Below are 19,764 nucleotides of genomic sequence, written 5' to 3'. Positions count from 1 at the left end.
GCATCCGTTCATTTCCAAGAGCCAAATCCATTCTCCACAAAGAGGAGAATGTGGACGAGAAGCAGGAGTATTTGTATACATTAGGAGGACGGGCTCTCCAAAGATCAATTACGGATGTCTCCTTAAAGGGGTGGTGCCACCATAGAACATATAGGTAATCCTGTAAACATCATGTAAAGAAATGCTTTTGTAAATTAAACCTAATACAAATGATGCCCCATTTAATACATATGTACCTCTGATGGTCAGTATGGCGCCCCCTAGTGATAGCATTACTGGTATCTGTCCGTCCTTTTAGCGCTCTCTAGAGGCCGAGCATGCATGGTGCCCTCTCCAATGCAGGTTGGATCCCTCTGCCCGTCAGCCTGCCAGATCTCATCCAGCTGATTAACAGCCGCTGTGAAGTCCCTGCGCTGCTGGAAGTCCCTGCGCTGCTGGAAGTCCCTGTGCTGCTGGAAGTCCCTGCGCCTCTGCTGTCCTCACTCCGTCAGGTGTTTTCTATTGATGGCGGCTGCTGGAAAACAGCGGAGTGTCCGCTCTCATTCTGATAATATATGGAGGAAAGCACAGACCTCGGACATTGTCCTCCCACAGACATACAGCACAGGTCACCAGCAATTCTGGCTCCAGCACAGGTATGTCTCAGACCTTCCCTGCAGTCAATGAGTGACGGGAATATTCATAAGCCACATGTAAAGCCAGGGCTGGGCAAAATGCAGAATGTGAACACAGGCAGAGGACAACACCTTTCTCAGGGACACAGATAACAATAGGAAACAACTTTACATCAAATCTCCATCCCCTAAACTGGATCATCCAGTAATAGTGACTGCGGACACAGGATTACAATACCTGGGAGTGCAATACAGAGAACCAGTATACGAGGAGTCCTACAATGCCATTTATGATGACGGAATCCATATCACCTGATAATCATATAGTGAGTTTTACTCCAATAACATTTACTGTCATTTGCCTGTGGATGAAGAAAGCGATAATTGTGAAGACACTTCCTCAGATTCTGATAAGAAAATAAAGGATGAAATCCTTGGATTTGTATAAAAAAAAGTCCCGGTGAATACACCGATGTCTCATCTTATGCAAAAGACGTACGAGACAACCAGACAGAGAAAATAACTGGACTACTGGCAGGAAATATATGTCAATACAATGTAAGGAAGATTAATGTCAGTCACACATTAATTAAATTGCCCAGACCATCAATGGCTGACCATTCGGAAAGATGCAAAATACCAAAAGAGAAAAAGCCAAACAAATTGGTCGTAAAAAAGGGGGGACAGAGACAATAAATCTCAAAAATAGAAAACCTTTATTTATACACAAACAGTGGTTCTAAATGGCACGGCACTGAAGGGTGCACACACAATTCAATCAAAATTGATATCTCATGTAGCATTATTTAAACACAACCGGACCAGGCCCATCACACATATAAAGAAGGATCCATGATTATAATGTAGAATAAAGGTGTCTGAATATACAATGATGTAAACAGAGTGCAACTAATTCTACGTGACCAAAATAATACACATTGTTCTTTTATAAATATGATATTTTGCCTCAGAAATAAAGCTGTTAATTAATAAAGAGCACCCATAAGGGTTGTTAAATAGGAAACAATAGGATCATATCACCATAAATATAAAATATAGATAATTAATTAGGTAGAAAAGGGTTCCCTATCTTGCACTAATACATCAATAAGATAAATCATTAGACATGTTTATGGGTCTCCTATATTGCACTAATATATAATAAGCTAAAGATCACATGGAGGTAAGCAGGTGAACAAGAATACAATTTATGTCCCCTGTTCATGTACCATAAGGAATTCTGTGGTCAGTTGTAAAGGGAGGATATATTACCTGGCCGTCTGGAAGCCTGTGCGTTGCACACCAAAACCCCGAGGCGTTTTGGATGCTGCTCCTTCGTCAGGTGTTTATTTTATTTGGGAAGGGGACCAAGATTCATTGAAATTATTTTTTAATAATTTAAATAAAAATGATTTTAATCTACATTAGTAAAGAGTCAATTAATTTTTTGAATATCACAATATTTACAGAGAATAATCAATTAATAACAAAAACGTATAATAAACCAACAGATAGCAAAGGATATATCCAGGTAGATAGTTGTCACCTGCCCATATGGCTTAAAAACATCCCAAAAGGACAATTTACATGTATCAGAAGAAACTGTACAAAACAAGAGAACTTCCAAACAGAAACTGAGAATGATGTAGATATTTGAGAAAAAAGGATATAATAAAAATAAATTGAGGGAGATAAAAAAAGAAAATAGCGAATATACCTGGAGAATCTCTATTAATTACCAATATAAAAAAAATCTGTAAAATGCGCTATTTGATGTACCAATTATTACACAATACAGCCATGACTATAGGATAATAAAACGGATCGTGGAAAAACATTGGCCACTTCTACAAGGCGACAAAATAATAGGTGATTTGATCCCATCCAAACCAAGCTTTATATATAGAAAAGCTCCTAATTTAGCGAGTAACATAGCACCTACAGTTGTAAGAAATCAACACAGGACCAATGGTACAAACAGAGAAAAAGTTTTTTTTCCATCAAAAATTGTGTCATGTGCAGAGTGATAAAAAAACAGGAACCTATACACACTATCAAAACTGCTAATAATCAATATACAATAAAATCCCACATCACATGGCATACAAAAATTGCAATACACTGCTCAAAAAAATAAAGGGAACACTTAAACAACAGAATATAACTCCAAATAAATCAAACTTCTGTGAAATCAAACTGTCCACTTAGGAAGCAACACTGATTGACAATCAATTTCACATGCTGATGTGCAAATGGAATAGACGATAGATGGAAATTATTGGCAATTATCAAGACACCCTCAATAAAGGAGTGGTTCTGCAGGTGGGGACCACAGACCACATCTCAGTACCAATGCTTTCTGGCTGATGTTTTGGTTACTTTTGAATGTTGATTGTGCTTTCACACTCATGGTAGCATGAGACAGACTCTACAACCCACAGAAGTTGCTCAGGTAGTGCAGCTCATCCAGGATGGCACATCAATGCGAGCTGTGTCAAGAAGGTTTGCTGTGTCTGTCAGTGTAGTGTCCAGAGGCTGGAGGCGCTACCAGGAGACAGGCCAGTACACCAGGAGACGTGGAGGGGGCCGTAGGAGGGCAACAACCCCGCAGCAGGACCGCTACCTCCCCCTTTGTGCAAGGAGGAACAGGAGGAGCACTGCCAGAGCCCTGCAAAATGACCTCCAGCAGGCCACAAATGTGCATATGTCTGCACAAATGGTAAGAAACCGACTCCATGAGGGTGGTATAAGGGCCCGACATCCACAGATGGGGGTTGTGCTCACAGCCCAACACCATGCAGGATGCTTGGCATTTGCCACAGAACACCAGGATTGGCAAAGTTGCCACTGGCGCCCTGTGCTTTTCACAGATGAAAGCAGGTTTACACTGAGCACATGTGACAGATGTGACAGAGTCTGGAGACACCATGGAGAGCGATCTGCTGCCTGCAACATCCTTCAGCATGACCGGTTTGGCAGTGGGTCAGTAATGGGGTGGCATTTCTTTGGAGGGCAGCACAGCCCTCCATGTGCTCACCAGAGGTAGCCTGACTGCCATTAGGTACCAAGATGAGATCCTCAGACCCCTTGTGAGACCTTATGCTGGTGCGGTTGGCCCTGGGTTCCTCCTAATGCAGAACAATGCCAGACCTCATGTGGCTGGAGTGTGTCAGCAGTTCCTGCAAGATGAAGGCATTGAAGCTATGGACTGGCCCGCCCGTTCCCCAGACCTGAATCCGATTGAGCACATCTGGGACATCATGTCTCACTCCATCCACCAACGTCACGTTGCGCCACAGACTGTCCAGGAGTTGGTGAAAGCTTTAGTCCAGGTCTGGGAGGAGATCCCACAGAAGACTATCCACAACCTCATCAGGCGCATGCCCAGGCATTGTAAGGAGGTCATACAGGCACGTGGAGGCCACACACAATACTCAGCCTCATCAGGAGCATGCCCAGGCGTTGTAGGGAGGTCATACAGGCACGTGGAGGCCACACACAATACTGAGCCTCATTTTGACTTGTTTTAAGGACATTACATCAAAGTTGGATCAGCCTGTAGTGTCTTTCCACTTTAATTTTGGGGGTGACTCCAAATCCAGGCCTCCATTGGTTAATAAATGTGATTTCCATTGATGATTTTTGTGTGATTTTGTTGTCAGCACATTCAAGTTTGTACAGAACAAAGTATTCAATGAGAATATTTAATTCATTCATATCTAGGATGGGTTATTTGAGCGTTCCCTTTATTTTTTTGAGCAGTGTATATTGTATCAAATGCCCTTGCCAAAAATTCTACATAGTAATTTTGTATCAAAGTACGTCCAAAATATATTTTGCAATTTATATTTCAAAAATATACAATTAATAAACACTCACCAGGTGCTGGATGTTACCTGCCGAGTATGAGAAGTGACACACATATTGATTATAAAATATATATTTTATTGCCAATTTTTTTAAAACACATAAAATAGGAAAGGATGCTAGAAAAATACACTGGGGCTCAACTACATATATTGTCTATACAAATCTGCAACAGATACAATTCATTTATAGCCTAGGGACGTGAAATGCCTTGTTAAAAAATTATCTGAAGTAATCCTCTGGTACAATAACGTGCTATAGTGCAAATATACCTCCAAAAAGACAACATGTAGATATAAATATAAATATATATATATATATATTAAGGTATTGTACGTGTAGAAGGCGCTTATCAGGCTAACTACTACCAATGGCAGCGATAATTGTGGACAGGGAACCACTAATGTCCGTAGTAGATATACTACAATAAATTAACTGTTCTATAGTAAAAATCGCGCTATCGGTAGTGAAAAAGAGATCAGGAGAAGAGTACTATTATTTTATAAAAAATGTTTTATTTGTTTGGATGCTAGAGATAAAAACTTAATAAAATACAGGATTAAAAGACGAGTGTAGTAAACAATATTTTGTTTGGGATAAAAAAACCTAATGATATACAAGGTGTAATAAATAGTTAAATCCAGCGGTTAATTTGGTGTGGTAAAATGCCTGTGGTGGCTTTGTACCTGGAAAGTAGAGGAGTTTGGTTAGGGCTATTGTTCTCTAGTATTGGATATGCTTAGCTGGCTGTGGAGCTGTTACTCACCAGGTATCAGAGTGGGTAAAGTGCAGGTGTGCACTAGGACTGAGGTCCATCAGGATTCTTTGGGTGAGGCGTGGTCCTAAACGCTTTGTTATGCTCCTGGAGATTTAATGATATGGGGTTAATGCTGTTAGCACTGGGTAGGTAGATAGTGGGGTTAGCGACTTACCCTCGGAGGAGCTGTTCTGCTTTTGGAGATTGCTTATTAGCACTCCCTCAGTTGGGGGGTGCAGCAGGAGGCTCTGGATTGTATCTGACTTTATTGCAGAGATGTGGCAGGGGGGCTTTTTGGTTGCCGGTAGGCGTAGTAACGCTTGAGGATACTCAATGTCCTGTATATAGATATGGAGGAAGGGTTAGGAACTGAGGTATACAGGAATAGTCCACAGTATGTGGTAAACCTAGATGTTTACCTGTGCGTAATTATCAGTAATCCAGGGGTGCAACAGGAGGCTCTGGATTGTATCTGTCTCTGAGCAGAGATGTAGCAGGAGGCTTCTGATTGCCGGGTGATAGGGGGCGTTGTAGCACTCAAGGATATTTGATGTCCTGTATATAGATGGGGAGGGAGAGTTAGGAGCTGAGGTGTGCAAACAATAAGCCACAGTGTAAGTAAGCCCAGGTGTTTACCTTGTTTAGGGTCCAAGTGTGAAATGGTCGGTCACCTTCTTATCTGTGGCTGGAGGCCTTAATCAAGGGAAGGTGTTCAAGAGGTTCTGCAAGAGGTTTCAGCCTAGTGGTAGGTGCAGCAGGAGGCTCTGGCTGAGTAGTTTACTGGCTAAGTAGCAGTGGGTCTTGTCCCTGGACGCTGTGGTGCAGCAGGGGACCGGCTGCAAATGTGGCAGGAGGCCTGGTCTGGGTAAGTATATTCAAGTAGGTGGGAGGCTTTGGTAGCAGGCTGTGTAGTAGATATCCGGGCAAGGTCTATGGTTATGCAGAATCCGGTTTTCAGGCACGGTCCCTACTCGTGTGGAGTCAGGCAGGCCGCGTTCCTGGAATCCTGTCGGTAATAAAGAGGTGAATGTGTGTGGTTTTGGTCCTTGTGGTGGCGTGTGTCATAAGCGGTGGGGGCCGTGGCCCAGGGTACTTACGGTCCGTAGACCTGCGGAGATGTCAAGAGGTTGTGGGGCCCGGAGCGAGAGCGGGGTCCCGGGCGGTGACCGCCGTTACTCGCGTGCTTCCGGGTAGGTGGAACAAGAGAGGAGGGGCGGAGAAGGTGAGGGGGCGCGTTCTATTGAAAGCCCGCGAGAGGCAGAGAGACGAGCTGACACGTGGTGTGCAGCGTGTATTCGGGACGGATGCCTGTGGGTGCCTTCTCTGCTGGGTCAGTCAATTCCAACGCGTTTCGACAGCTGACGGCTGTCTTCATCAGGGATAGTCTGGCCCAGTAGGTGGAGTCCTTTATATACCTGTCTATAATGACGTCATGGCAACGGTCCGCTGTTTGTGGCGTTGTCATGGTAACTATCAGTCATTGAAAGCGAATAGCTCAATTTCACTGTTAAGACCCCATGGTCTCAAGGTGTTTAATTTAAAGATCCACTCGCTTTCTTTTCTTGACATATGTTTAATAAAATCACCCTGTCTCCAATGTTTGTGAACTATTTGTATGCCTATCACTTTAATTCCTTTGATGGATCCTTTATGTTTGTCCGCAAAGTGCTAGGACAGGGGGTGGCCCATGTATTTATTTTTAATATTCCTCAGATGTTCATTAATTCTAGTGCCCATTGCTCTTTTAGTCCGACCTATATACATTTTTTCACAAGGGCACATTAGTCCATAGATAACCCCCGTAGTGGTACATGTGACGAAGTCTGTGATGGGATATGACTCTTTGCGGTGATTGACAGTGTGTGATTTGGCTGGTTTCAGGGTTTTGCATATTTTGCATTTTTGGCATGGAAAGAACCCTGTTATTTTTTGTTGAAAAGGTGTGACTGTTTTTTTTGTGATGATATTATTTTTTACGGTGGGGGCTATGAGTGATCCTAGGTTCCGTGCTTTCCTGAATATGAACCTAGGCCTATTGGGCATTTGATCGCCAATGATTTTGTCATCCTTTAGTGTATGCCAGTGTTTTTCCACAATTTTTTTAAAAATATGCGTATTGGCGGAGTAAGGGGTGATGATGGGCATGATTATATTGGGATTGGGATTGGTTCGTGTTGATTTTGTGGTGTTTGTATCAGTTAAGAGGTTTTGTCTTGGTATTGCAGCTATTTTTTCTTTAGTATTTTTAAGAAACTGAGCATTGTATCCTTTTTCCAAGAATTTATCCGTGAGTGAATCTGCCTCATTGTTGAAGTCTTCCTGTTTGGAGCAGTTTCTATGGAGGCGCAGGTATTGGCTGCGGGGGACATTAAGTAACCAGTTGGGAAGATGGCAACTATCTAGCGGAATATAGCCATTGGCATCAGTTGGTTTGTGGTATGTGCGAGTCTGAATGGAATTGTTTTCGATATAAATATTGAGATCTAGGAAGTTAATTGCAGTGGAGCTAGTGGTAGATGTAAATTCTAAAAAGAATTCGTTTTTGTTTAGTTCCTGTATAAATAGATCCAGGGAGGGTTTGTCGCCTGACCAAATGAATAATATGTCATCAGCATTAACCCCATATCATTAAATCTCCAGGAGCATAACAAAGAGTTAAGGACCACGCCCCACCCAAAGAATCCTGACGGACCTCAGTCCTAGTGCACACCTGCACTTTGCCAATTCTGATACCTGGTGAGTAACAGCTCCACAGCCAGCTAAGCATATCCAATACTAGAGAACAATAGTCCTAACCAAACTCCTCTTCTTTCCAGGTACAAAGCCACCACAGGCATTTTACCACACCAAATTAACCGCTGGATTTAACAATTTATTACACCTTGTATATCATTAGTTTTTTTTATCCCAAACGAAATATTGTTTACTACACTCGTCTTTTAATCCTGTATTTTATTAAGTTTTTATCTCTAGCATCCAAACAAATAAAACATTTTTTATAAAATAATATATATATATATATATATATATATAGTGCAAATGAGGAAACTAACTACACCACAATAATTTGTTAATATAGTTAAATTAACCTATTTTTTCACTAAACATAAGGTGATAATGTTTTCCTAAAGTGCACTGTGCAAAAGAAGATATATATAATAAGCCAATCTACAGTACAGACCACAAAAGTTTGGACACACCTCCTCATTTAAAGATTTTTCTGTATTTTCATGACTTTGAAAATTGTACATTCACACTGAAGGCAGCAAAACTATGAATTAACACATGTGGAATTATAGACTGAACAAAAAAGTGTGAAACAACTGAAAATATGTCTTATACTCTAGGTTCTTCAAAGTAGCCACCTTTTGCTTTGATGACTGCTTTGCACACTCTTGGCATTCTCTTGATGAGCTTCAAGAGGTAGTCACCGGAAATGGTTTTCACTTCACAGGTGTGTCCTGTCAGGTTTAATAAGTGGGATTTCTTGCCTTATAAATGGGGTTGGGACCATCAGTTGTGTTGTGCAGAAGTCAGGTGGATACACAGCTGATAGTGCTACTGAATAGACTGTTAGAATTTATATTATGGCAAGAAAAAAACAGGTAAGTAAAAAAAAACGAGTGGCCATCATTACTTTAAGAAATGAAGGTCAGTCAGTCCGAAAAATTGGGCAAACTTTGAAAGTGTCCCCAAGTGCAGTTGCAAAAACCATCAAGCGCTACAAAGAAACTGGCTCACATGAAGACCGCCCCAGGAAAAGAAGACCAAGAGTCACCTCTGCTTCTGAGGATAAGTTTATCCGAGTCACCAGCCTCAGAAATCGCAGGTTAACAGCAGCTCAGATTAGAGACCAGGTCAATGCCACAAAGAGTTCTAGCAGCAGACAACAACTGTTAAGAGGAGACTTTGTGCAGCAGGCCTTCATGGTAAAATAGCTGCTAGGAAACCACTGCTAAGCACAGGCAACAAGAAGAAGAGACTTGTTTGGGCTAAAGAACAAAAAGGAATGGACATTAGACCAGTGGAAATCTGTGCTTTGGTCTGATGAGTCTAAATTTGAGATCTTTGGTTCCAACCACCGTGTCTTTGTGCGACGCAGAAAAGGTGAACGGATGGACTCTACATGCCTGGTTCCCACCGTGAAGCATGGAGGAGGAGGTGTGATGTTGTGGGTGTGCTTTGCTGGTGACACTGTTGGTGATTTATTCAAAATTGAAGGCATACTGAACCAGCATGGCTACCACAGCATCTTGCAGTGGCATGCTATTCCATCCGGTTTGCGTTTAGTTGGACCATCATTTATTTTTCAACAGGACAATGACCCCAAACACACTTCCAGGCTGTGTAAGGGCTATTTAACCAAGAAGGAGAGTGATGGGGTGCTACGCCAGATGACCTGACCTCCACAGTCACCAGACCTGAACCCAATTGAGATGGTTTGGGGTGAGCTGGACCGCAGAGTGAAGGCAAAAGGGCCAACAAGTGCTAAACATCTCTGGGAACTCCTTCAAGATTGCTGGAAGACCATTTCCGGTGACTACCTCTTGAAGCTCATCAAGAGAATGGCAAGAGTGTGCAAAGCAGTCACCAAAGCAAAAGGTGGCTACTTTGAAGAACCTAGAATATAAGACATATTTTCAGTTGTTTCACACTTTTTTGTTAAGTATATAATTCCACATGTGTTAATTCATAGTTTTGATGCCTTCAGTGTGAATGTACAATTTTCATAGTCAAGAAAATACAGAAAAATCTTTAAATGAGGTGTGTCCAAACTTTTGGTCTGTACTGTATGTTAGCCACACTATAGTGAAGTTCTATTCATATATAAGAGGAAGGTTTCATATGTAGATATAAGGCTATTGCAATCAATGACATTCAACTGCAAAAGGCACGGGCACAGTTACAGCTAAAGTAAAGCTTATTATAGGCAATTGTTATTATTGAAACATAATCTGAAATGCTATTTACCTGTAGACTGAAGTATAACAATATGCGAGCTCTACAGTGCAACCCCGACGCGCACGTTTCGCCCTGCTTGCTTCTTCTGGGGGAGTGTCTATGTGAGGGGGCATGTGTGTTTAAATACCCGAGACATCCAATGAGGAGATGTGCTTAGTGTGATGTCACCGGTTTAGGCATATTACGGTGCATGCACCTGCTGAGCTGTCTGCATTGTCAGTGAGGATTCAGCTATGCGGTCACGTGCCTGGAGATGCCCACCCCTCGCCTAGAGACGCCCACCCCTCGTTTCTCCTGTAGCCTTGGTGGAAAGCGCAAATAAAGAAAATGTAATGCTGTGTGCTTTTATTCCGAGTGTGGATTTTTCTTTAGAAGCAGAAGAGGAGGTGACGTTGCCAGTAGCAACCTCCGGTACAGTACTGAGACAGAAAGATCCGACAGTCCTAAAAGAGGAGGCGGCCAGTCATGACCAAGAGCTGGAGCCTATCAGGCAGCAGTATCAGAGTGACGTGCAGCAACTAAGAAAAAACCTGGAGAACGTGTCCTCAAACCAGCTGAGCCTGGAGTCTAAACAGCAGAAAATAAACCAGGTTGCGAGGAACTTACAGCGAGAACTGGAGAAAAGCAGCAAGGAAGTCAACAATTGGAAGGAAAAGTTCCAGAAAAATAAAGAGGAGGTTTTTCAGTTGGAGCTTGACAAAGAGGAGATTGAAGATGAGCTGTGCGAGTAGAAAGATCGGTTCTCCCTGGTACATTTAGAGCTGATGCAGGTGAAGCAATAGCTGGATGAGGGACTACACCAGAGGGATAGGGAGCTGTCTGCCTTAAAAGAGGGGCTGCAGGATGAAGTTTCTGGACGTGACCAAAACCTAGAACGACTGCGCAAACAGTTCAACCGGGAGCTGTGTGACTGAAAGAAGGAGTATGGTGAACTCATGAGGGAGCTGCAGCAATTCCAGGACCAAGTAAATTCTCTAATGCAGGAGAAGGAGCAGCTGGTGGACTCTCTGTACCAGCAAGACCGGGAGCTATCCGCCCTGAAAGAGGCAATAAAAGGTGAAGTGTCTGGTTACAACCGTGAGGCAGAAAAGAGGCATGAAAAGTTCAATAGGGAACTGCAACAAATCAAGAGAGACTATGAGGATCTCCTCAAGGTTAAGGAAAAACTAGAGGATGATAAAACTGATGCAGAGCACATGCGCCAAGTGATTGAGACTACTCTACAGGACACCCGTGATGAGAATGATGATGTCCGCAGAAAGATACCAGGTCTGGAAGCTCAGGTGAAGGACGTTCTGTGGTGATCTCCAGAGGGCAGAGATGTGCCTTAAGGATAGAATCTGCAGGATGGAGGAGTCCATCAAAGAAGGGAGGTATGAAGCAAATGCCTCTTTGGATAATGCGAGCTTGGGTGATTCGGTGGATGTGAGAGCCGAGATCAAGAAGCTCAAGGAGTCGCTACAAGCCCATTTGAAGCAAGAGAAGCTTGAGAGACTGGATGTCGAGAGCCGAGTGGGCGCATTGGAGACAGAGAGGTCTGAGAAAGTTTTACTGATGAAGGAGCAGTTGAAGCCGGAGGAGCTTCAGAGATGGGTTGCAGAGAGGCGAATAGTTGAGCTAGAGAAAGAAGTCGTCGAGCTCAAAAGTCGCCTGGCAAAGTACTAATCAGTGAACAAGGCCTCCTTGGAGAAGGGCAAACAAGTTGCGCTCAGTCCTTTGGGCCATGAGAGGGTTTGACCTGAGGAGAGCTGAGAGAGTGTTGAAAGAAAATAAGTATGAAATGGGAGTGGTCAAGACGATAATTCTTGAGTTCATAGCTGTGAGTCAGCTCAGGGGAAGCATACAGGGTGAAGAAGCTGAAAGTCAGTTGTCCCTGAAACCTGAGCCAGATGATCATTTGGAGACCACTGGTGAGACAGAAACGTCTCGGTACAAGTGTCTCATAGATGTACCCAAAGATTTGAGAGAAGAATGCACTAGAGAGTCAGTGCATGAAGAGTTTAAGAAGACCATGGGAGCCTGTAAGGTGTACTCGACCTCAGAAGCTAAACAGCTGGTGGTCCTGTCCACAACCGAAGTCACAGTGAAGAGGGTGGCTATCCTAAGTGACATGCACTGGCGATGTATTCGCACAAAGTGGTTTGTCCGGATGAAGACGGAACAAGCCATTAGACAACTGGAGCTTAAGAGAAAAGCTCAAAGTCTGCGGGAAGAAGTCATCCGAGTGCCTCATGCTCTGGTAAGAAAGCTCATTGGGAGAAATGGCCAAGACATACAAAGGATGGTAAAGAAGTCTGGTGTGATGAAAGTAAGCAGTCCATGTGATCATCAGGACTGGATACCAGATGAAGACGGCATGGTGTCATTCTCCGCTGTAGGAACGGAAGAAAATCTTGGATATATACGCATGCTGATTGAGTACCGAGTGACCTACCTGCGAGAGGTAGAACAGTTGAATCTCGCCAAAGAGAGCATCGCCTGAGCAGCAGAATGTGGCAGCCGTCTAGAAATTGTGAGACCAGACCGAGAAAGGGCCCTTCAAACAATAGGACGGCTACAGTAGAAGTTAGAGACCTTTCAAGATGTCCTGAGGATAGTCGGCGTGGGTTTAGAGGTAGTGAGACCTCCAGTAACTCAGGTCTGAGAGGCCCATACAAACGACCCAATAGAGTACGGGACAGCACGCAGTCAGACCTGATAGTAGATACAAGGGCAAGTAAGTCACACTGCTGTATTGACCGCTGGGAGTGGGGGGGGTCTGACAAGGTTACGACTGACCGCTGGGAGCGGGGGAGGTCTGACAAGGTTACTACTCGGAAATGTGACTTAGGGAAGGTAGTGACAATGACAGATGGTAGGTCCCTAAGGAATGGGATAATGTCGATGACTAATGTTCCAGGGGCTGAGCAGCGCAATTGTCAAGTACATGGTCTCTGTGTGAACCGTGGGTTATAATGTGATTGTGTATGCTATGTGTTCAACCCCACAAGTTTGAACAGAGGGGGGGGGGATACGTAATGCAGCGGCTTGCTGCATTGCTAGAATGTCCAGGGGGTGTGCTCTAGCTGACCATTTACCTCCCCCTCAGGTGACTGATCACGTGACTGTGACATCATCACAGGTCCTATGTGCACAAAAGAATATATAAACCATGGTAGTTTTGAAACAGGTAGAGAAAGAGTGGCCTGGTGAGGCCTAGAGAGAGAGGCCTGGTGAAGCCTGGAAGGCAGAGGCTGGATCCCCCTGTGTTTGAGATACCAGTAGCCTTTGAAGGTACGTAACCCGGAGGCCCTATCTGGGGAGCCTTAAAGCCACAGCTGTGGCAGAACCGAGCTGACTGAAGCAGCTACGACCCGGCAAAGGTAAAAACGCTGCTTGATGTGGACATTGATATTGTTACCTTGATGAAGGCTGTGTCTGGAGCCAAGTGGGCATATCTGTCACTGGAAAGGCTCTTGGATGTTATATGTGTAACATGTCGGCGAGCCACTGAGATGGACCATGTTATGTGCGGTTTATGAGGTGTAATAAACTGCTGTACTACATATTACTGGAAAACGTTGCATGTGTGCTTTAATTGACCCAGTGAAGCGAGTGCCCCCCAGTGTGATGAATAGCGCTACCTTACAGCACATTTACATACAAAATATCTGCTCCATTTAAATATAATGACCAATGATACATACATTGTATCTACCTTGTATGTATCATTGGTCATTGTATTTTAACGGTTTTCATAATACTCCATGATACTTACCATTTATCTGTTTATTTTATATGTATTTTATAATTATTCTTTTGTTTTTTCAACTTTTGTTTTTTGATTCTTTGGTTCTTTTTCTCTTTAGAGTTCCATTGTATTTCTTTGCTTTTGTTAATGGTAGCTCCACTATGTGCACACTTGATAGGTTTTTTGCTTTGGTCTCAAGTCAAATCAACTGTTATCAATTAATCACTTATTCTATAGTAACACCCATTGGGATGGTATTCATGCTAGTATATATAATAGTTCTGTGAGTTATCAGCCTATACAAGTCACTAGTGCGATCACACTTAGAATACTGTGTACAGTTCTCGTCTCCGGTGTATAAGAAAGACATAGCTGAACTAGAGCGGGTACAGAGAAGAGCGACCAAGGTTATTAGAGGACTGGGGGTCTGCAATAACAAGACAGGTTATTACATTTGGGGTTATTTAGTTTGGAAAAACAAATGCTTAGGGGTGATCTTATTACTATGTACAAGTATATGAGGGAACAGTACAGAGACCTTTCTACTAATCTTTTTACTCTGAGGCCTGAGACGGAGATAAGGGGGCATCTTCTATTTCTGGAGGAAAGAAGGTTTAATCATAATCACAGACCCGGATTCTTTACTGTAAGAGCAGTGAGACTATGGAACTCTTTGCCGCATGATGTTGTAATGAGTGATTCACTACTAAAATTTAAGAAGGGCATGGATGCCTTTCTTGAAAAGTATAATATTACAGGTTATATATACTAGATTCCTTGATAGGGCGTTGATCCAGGGAACTAGTCTGATTGCCGTATGGAGTCAGGAAGGAATTTTTTTCCCCAATGTGGAGCTTAGTGTTTGCCACATGTTTTTTTTTGCCTTCCTCTGGATCAACATGTTAGGCTATAGGTTGAACTAAATGGACTTAGTTTTTAAGGTTGAAGGAAGGCTATGTTACTATGTATACTCTATGACTAAGGGCTTTGGCCAGAAACGCGTCAGAGTGAAATGATTTGTTTTTAAATATATGGATATCCTTACCTCTGTTTTTTTTTATGGAATTCATGCTGCATGAATACTTCTCACTTTTTTCTTGGTGGTTTTCCGGAGGTCAACGGATCAGAATCCAGGCAACTCAAATTAAGGAGCTACTATATGATAGATTGCACAGTGAGGCTCTTTCTATCTCCTTTCCTTTGTGTTTACAAAGGAAGCGTGTCATCTTTAACTTTAGGCCTTTCAGAGATCATTTAATCTTCAACATTCTTAACTGTTCTCAATAACAGTAATTTTGACCAGGGGTGCCCAAACTTTTACATGCCATGTATTTAGCTCTACTAAATATGCACATTTGCATACATGTACACTGTATATACATGACCCCATTTTGTAGTTCCTTCAAGGTCATGTGATTGATTACATGATATAAAAGGTCCTTGAGCTAGTCGGGTGGAAGGTTCTTCAGTTGCTCACTCAGGATGTGCATCCTCTGTGCAGGACCCGGTACCTTCCTCTCCTGCTCTGCACCAATCAGTTAGATAAGTGTAAGGCTGGAGGAGAGAGAGCAGTTCTTTCAGTGATCAGGAAGGACACTGTCTCATTGTTCTCCTCTGTCACAGAAATTTGCCTCCAGTCTAAAAGACGCACATTATTAGCAAGATTTTTTTCTTGCTAAAAGTGTGCTTTATAGTCTAAAAAATACAGTCAGTTTTAAAGTAATATCTTTCTCATTTAATTATACAACTGTCTGTTATACAGTCTTTTGTACAGTTTTGCACAGTCTTTTATATAGTCTTTTGAACTGTCTTTTGCACAGTTTGTAAATAACAGTTTCTCTCCCCGTTTGAGTTGTTTTTGTTTGTCAACAAAATACGATTTTCCAGAAAATCATTTTTCACACTCTAGGTAGGATAATGACTAGCCTCTAAGTGGGATTTTTGATGTTTAAAGGGGTTGAACAATGCTTTAAAAACCCCTTCTCATTCCTCATGTTTGATCCTGTTAAAATTTAAAACAATTATACAAACTTCCTAATCCAGCGGTGTCAGCATTTGCGTTCCCAAGGCTCATGTGAGGTTGTTGTGAACCTTGCGCCCAATCAGTGCTGTCGTTACTGTCCCCACCTTCGAACAAATCGACCATTAACAGGAAGTCGGAGAGTAGCTGCAGCCCTGGCTTCCTGTCGATGTTCAACATGTCTGAAGGCGGAGACAGTGAAGCCGATTGGGGGCAGGGCTCGTGTGATTTAACAACCTCACATGAGCCCCAGGAATGAGAGTGTCAACACCACTAGAACGGCACTGACATGGGAGGTTATTCTGAGTGTTTTGATTTTAACAGAGTTAAACATGAGGAATGACAAGGTGTTGTCCTAGTAGTTGACAACTCCTTTAAGAGGATACAATTTTCAGTTAAAAAATTCTAAACATGAAAAGGGCGTCTCCCCTGTGTGAGTTCTCTAGTGTATAACATCTGATTTATTGTTAAAACATTTCCCATATTCTGAACATGAAAAAGGCTTCTCCCCTGTGTGAGTTTGCTGGTGCTTAACAAGATGTGATTTGTGGTTAAAACATTTCCCACATTCTGAACAGGAATAAGGCATCTCCCCTGTGTGGGTTCTCTGGTGACGTACAAAATTTGATTTCTGTGTAAAACATTTCCCACATTCTGAACAGGAAAAAGGCTTCTCCCCTGTGTGAGTTCTCAGGTGCTTAACACAATTTGATTTGTAGTTAAAACATTTTCCACATTCTGAACATGAAAAAGGCTTCACCCCTGTGTGAGTTCTCTGGTGCTTAACAAAATGTGATTTATCGTTAAAACACTTCCCACATTCTGAACATGAATAAGGCTTCTCACCTGTGTGAGTTCTCTGGTGTATTACAAGATTATTTTCCTGTTAAAACATTTCCCACATTCTGCACAGGAAAAAGGCTTCTCCCCTGTGTGGGTTCTCCAGTGGCTATCAAGATGTCCTTTCTCATTAAAACATTTCCCACATTCTGAACAGGAAAAAGGCTTCTCCCCAGTGTGAGTTCTTTGGTGCTTAACAAAATATGATTTATCGTTAAAACATTTCCCACATTCTGCACAGGAAAAAGGCTTCTCCCCTGTGTGAGTTCTCTGGTGTATAACAAAATCTGATTTCTGGTTAAAACATTTCCCACATTCTGAACAGGAAAAAGGCTTCTCCCCTGTGTGGGTTTTCTGGTGATTAACCAAAGTTGATTTCTGGTTAAAACATTTCCCACATTCTGAACAAGAAAAAGGCTTATCCCCTGTGTGAATTATCTCATGCCTAACAAGCTGTGATTTGTGGTTAAAACATTTCCCACACTTGAAGCAAGAAAATGCATTTTCTGCTTTGTGAATTTTTTGATGTTTAAGAAAGTTAGTTGGTGGTAAAGAATCAGAAGACAGGACCTGTTTCAAAGGATCAGATGACAGATCTTTGCTGTGAAGGAATGATGGTATATCTGGAGTAATGACATTCACTTCAATTGTATCCTGTAGGATCTCAAGATCATCTGATTTAAAAATTGAAGATGCCAGCTGTCCCGCCGATCTCCTGGTACAGTCATCTGCCAAGAATAAAACCAATTATTATTTTTGAACAAAAAATATCCTTTAATTTTATATTTTTGAACTTTTCTTCTTAAACTCTCCGTAAAAATAGCAAGTTATATAAAAATATGGAATTATTCACCAAGACAATGACAGTACATTGTCTAATAAGAAACTGTGAAGACCCGGGGTCTTCAGTGGGTATAATACTCAGGCAAAACAGTGAGGGTAAAACAGTGTGGCAATACTTTATTGAACCACCAAAAGGACAATAAACACAGACCAGTCCCAGCAAATACCCAATATGGTGCAAAATTACAAAGTCTCATTCTTCCGCTGGCCCACCTGGAAGTAGAACAGCTGCGACTTCCAGGGCCAACTACATAAACCAGTGGCCCCCCGCTTTTGGTGAGCCCCCACACAGAGGAGGTAGCGGCAAGTTTAGGAAGCTGACAGTCCATCAAGGTACAAGGACAGGGGACCCAAGCTTCGTCTCAGAGAGTTCCATGGGGCCAGATGACCAGTGGGTCCCAATCTGGCTTCTCCGAATGTCTCCATGGGTTCCAGGCGACCGGAGGGTCCCACCTGGCAAGCCCAAACAACATATCCATCGGGCCAGGTGACTTCATCATCCCAACCTGGTCTCCTCAAATGTATCCATGGTCTCTCTGATGGTCAATGATGCAGACCCTTTCCTTCCAGTTACAGCTATGTACCCTTAGGCCGGAATCATGTAGAATCCAAATCTGTGTCTCTCTGGATGGAGCCATGCTACCATGCTGATGTCCTGAAGTCTCTCTGATCTTTGATTCTCTCTTTCAATTCTGACTGCTACAGAGGCATATGTCCCTTAAATAGTTACAATTATCCTTTCAAGTACACATCCACAGGTCAAAAATAAGGGATGATATTATTCCACAGGGCTCAGGTCTCATTGTTTGTACATTTAATACATTTACATAGCTGTTATAGCAGGGGGGCTTTTGTAAATCAACAATTAGCTGGCTTTAGTACCATATGTAATTAGCATATTAACAAACATTATTGTTTCCAGACCAAGAGAAGTCAACATTCAGGTTTATACACATAATAGTATGTCCTTCTTGACCAGCCTAAGAAAAACACATTCACAAGTCAACACAAACACAATAGTGTATTTCTCTTGGCTTAACAAATCTAGATGTCTGACTAAGATTAGAAGCTGTTTCGTCACAGAAACTTTATAGGATCAACCAGTGGAGTGTGGTGTTCAACTGTTTGTTATTCTGCCTCTCAAATATGGAATAAAAAGCCATCGAACAATGTTATGATGGCGAAAATTATACCAATAAAAACTTCTACTCATCTCACAAAACACAAGTCCCCACTCCAGTCCATCATCTATCAGTGGAAAAACTGAGGTTTCCACATTAGCGATTCAAAGGCTCTTGAAAAGAAACATAGCTTCCATAAACCAATTCACCAATATCCACTCTCAAAGTGAAATCTCCCCCTCGCTTCTGAGCCTCACAGTGCACCCAAATCACATTTAGCATCCATGTATTTGGCATTACTATAGTGAGAAGATCCCACTTAATTTACGGTGTGTGTCTCCTGGAGCACAATCTGGGCACTATGTGTAGGGAATTAAATGGCATATTTGCAATTTTCACTCTACAACATCCACTGCATGCTAATTTTTGGAAAGTGGCTGTGGAGTCAAAAATAGTCACTACTCCTTTAGATTAATTCACTGAGAGTTATAATGTCCAAAATTGAGCCACTTTATAAGGATTTCTACTGTTCTGATTTTCTGCCATTTTGTTATATTAGGGCTTCTGCAAATGGTGTGTGCCATCTCCTCTGGCATCTGCTCCTGCAATGTCTGCTTCTGTCACCAGGGGGCGCCTTATTCATTCTGCATGCGGAGCTGGTAATGGAGGAGACATAGGAACCAGAAGCTCTGGGTGGCATAGGTTTTGTCCAGCCACTAAGATTAGGGTTTCTGGGACCAGTAGTACCATATAAAAGGAAAAAAAACAGCATCCAATCCAGGGTGTTCGAAATATCAAAACTGTAGTTTATTCCGCCAGATGACAATATTAGTACCATCCAGTCTGACAGTATGGTTGTGTGTGCTGTCCAGCTGGAGTAATCTGCTACCCGCTTCAGCCTACTGGAAAGCACCGCACCCTACTAAAGCTGGAAGCATATTGCTGGAAGCTGCCAGATACAGCCTTGTTCTCCTCTGGTTCTGTCCCCTATGCTCATCTCCCAGCTTGTG

The 19,764-nt window shown here is 42.5% G+C and overlaps 1 pseudogene; it reads right to left on the bottom strand.

Annotated features, from left to right (window-relative positions):
* LOC141197703 (uncharacterized) overlaps positions 1-19,764 on the bottom strand; it is a 70,991-nt pseudogene that overhangs the window by 47,743 nt on the left and 3,484 nt on the right.

This window comes from Phyllobates terribilis, unplaced genomic scaffold (assembly GCF_046119375.1).
Source record: "Phyllobates terribilis strain yellow unplaced genomic scaffold, ASM4611937v1 Scaffold_86__1_contigs__length_6382490, whole genome shotgun sequence".
Classification (NCBI taxonomy): domain Eukaryota; kingdom Metazoa; phylum Chordata; class Amphibia; order Anura; family Dendrobatidae; genus Phyllobates; species Phyllobates terribilis.
This window is presented reverse-complemented; position numbering and strand designations above follow the sequence as displayed.